We start from the raw sequence: 3090 nt of genomic DNA on the forward strand, positions 1-3090 counted from the left end.
CTCACTCACACCCTAATTTGAATTTTCGAGAATAAAGTTTGGTTGAGATCGAATTAGTTCTTTAAAGTACTTGAGCGAAAACACGGAGTGGAAAAAGGTAAGAATGGTGAGACTATTAAATCGAAATAGCCAATTTGATTGATACACGAGTGTATACACATGAGGCAAATATTGCTTTAGATTTAAGATGTCTGACAAAGATGATTCTATCTCTAGCAGGAACAACAATCAAATCAACATATCGAAGAAGTTGATACAACAATTCGAGAGGTTGTTTGAAGATGTGAGGGATAGGTTGGATAGGCAATAGGCATGGATGGAAAGGCGAGACCCATTGTTTGCCAATTTACGTAAGGGAGTTCCTAATGCAAGGAGACAAAGTAGGTGGGAGGTTAGGGTGGATAATCATGTAGAATATAAAGCTGGTAGTGACATTGATGAAGGGACAATAGTGGATGCTGAGTTAGGAATAATGAGTAATAGAAGAGTTAGGCATGAAAGGAGGGGTAGAGATTTTGTTGAGGATGGAATTGATGGGAGCATGGGCAATATCAAAATAACAATTCCGTCATTCAAAAGAATGAGTGATCCGGAAGCATACTTAGAGTTGGAAAAGAAAATAGAACTGATATTTGATTGCCTACTCGGAGGAAAAAAGGTAAAAATTGAGGTACTTGAATTTACCGATTATGTTATTAAGTGGTGGGTTCAAGTAGTGATAAATAGGAGGAGGAATTGTGAGAGGCCTATTAATGCATGGGAATAATTGAAAGCTATCATGAGAAACAAGTTCATGCCTAATCATTACCATAATGAGCTTCATAAAAAAAAATGCAAAGCCTCTACCAAGGGTCTCGAAATGTAGATGACTATCATAAGGAGATTGAGATGATGATGATTAGAGGGAATGTTGAGAAGCATAGGGAGGCCACAATGGCTCAATTTTTGAATGGTCTAGGCAAATAGCTCGTGTAGTTGAATTACAACATTATGTGGAATTGTAATACACGCTACATATGTCTATGAAGGTGGAGAGACAACTGAAGAAGAAGGGGACAGTTAAATATTCATCAAGTTCTGCGGTTTCTAATCCTTCTTAGAAACTAAAGAGGGATAACAACAAGGGAGATTTAGCTGTTTCGAAGAGCAGAGCTGAACCATAGAATGGAAAAGAGGAAATTGCTAGCAAGGGCACATCCAAGGTAGAATTCCAATCTTCTAGGAGTAGAGACGTCAAATACATTAGGTGTTTGGGGTCGGGATAAATTGCTTCTCAATGTCCAAACAAAGGGCAACAATTTTTCGAGATAATGTAGAGTGGTGAGTGATAACAAGGGTGACTACGATTATATGCCAAAATTGGAAGAGGCTAGTGATGGTGAGAATGTGGAGTATGTAGTGGGTGAACTATTGGTTAAGATGCAAGCTCTTAGTACTCAGATTAAAGTGGATGACTTGGAGCAACAAAGGGACAACATATTGCATACGAGGTGCCATATCAACAACAAGGTATGTAGCATAATTATTGATGGGATAGTTGTACCAATGTGGCTAGCACTGTACTTGTTAAAAAATTAGGGTAAACCATATTAAAACATCCTAATCCTTATAGACAACAATGGTTGAATGAATGTGGAGAGGTTAAGGTGAATATGAGAGTGTTGATGAGTTTTTCAATTGGTAGCTATCATGATGAAGTGATTTGAGACTAGTTCTTATGCATGCCGAGCACGTTCTATTGGAAGAACATGGCAATATGATAGGAAGATGATTTATGATGGGTACAAAAATAGGTACAGCTTTACCAAGGATGGAAAATCTATTACTCTTGTGCCATTAACACCGGCACAAGTGTATGAAGATCAAATAAAATCGAAATGTAAGGGAAAAAAGAATGAGAGAAATAGAGAGCAAGAGAGAAAATTGTGAGGTGGCTAGTAGTGAGAAAAAAGAGTATAGCCACAAGAGGGAAAATAAAAAGAGTATTCCAAGATGAGAGAAAAGTCGAAAGTAAATTTCTTTGCAAAAGGAAGCGAGTTAAAGAGGGCAATAGTTGAGGGTCAACCAATGATCTTGTTGGTCAATAAGAAGTCACTCTTCGATCTTGATGAATCTAAAACATCTCTCCCTAGTTTGGCTACTTCTTTGTTGTAAGAATTCGAGGACATGTTCCCGAAGGACGTGCGTAGTGGGTTACTACCCATTCGAGGCATGAACACCAAATTGATTTTTTACTTGGAGCTATCTTTCCAAGTAGACCAACTTACCGAAGTAATCCTGAGGAGACCAAGAAACTTTAAAGGCAAGTGGAGGAATTGATGAGAAAAAGGTATGTGAGGGAGAGTATAAGTCCATATGCTATGTCAATGCTACTCGTGCCAAAGAAAGATGAAACCTAGAGTATGTGTGTGGATTGCTGGGCCATCAACAATATAACGATAAAGTATCGTTATCTTATTTCTAGGTTAGATGATATACTAGATAAATTACATGGCTCATGCATATTTAGCTCTTGTTTGAGCCCCATTTTTGTCATAGAAATACATTTTTAAATAGTGCATTGATGGAAAATGTGTGGTTAAAAAGTAAGAATTTTTTTTGGATTTGCGTGTAATATTTGAAGAATGTATGATTGAAATGATGTCAAAATACTGCTTAAGAATGATTTTTTTTTTTTGAAACAATGAATTTCAAACAAGGGCTTTGTAAAGTCAATCTTAAAAGTGTTATCATCAAATTAGGATAATGGAATGAGATGAATGAAAAATTACTTTTAAAATTGAATATGGACTTATGAATGGTTAATTATGCCCTTAGAACTTACTAATGTATCAAGCACATTTATGCAATTAATGAATCATATTTTGCGTGTATTCATAGGTAAATTCATAGTCGTTTACTTCGATGACATCTTGATTTATAGTAAAAAATTAAATGAGCATATAGAACATTTAAGATGTGTATTTGAGGTCTTAAGTCAAGAACAACTTTATGCTGACTTTAAAACGTGTACATTTGCATGGGAAAGTTATTTTTCTTGGGTATGTGGTTAGTACAAAAGGGATAGAAGTAGATGAGGAGAAAATCAAG

Source organism: Olea europaea, unplaced genomic scaffold (assembly GCF_002742605.1).
Source record: "Olea europaea var. sylvestris unplaced genomic scaffold, O_europaea_v1 scaffold2298, whole genome shotgun sequence".
Taxonomy (NCBI): domain Eukaryota; kingdom Viridiplantae; phylum Streptophyta; class Magnoliopsida; order Lamiales; family Oleaceae; genus Olea; species Olea europaea.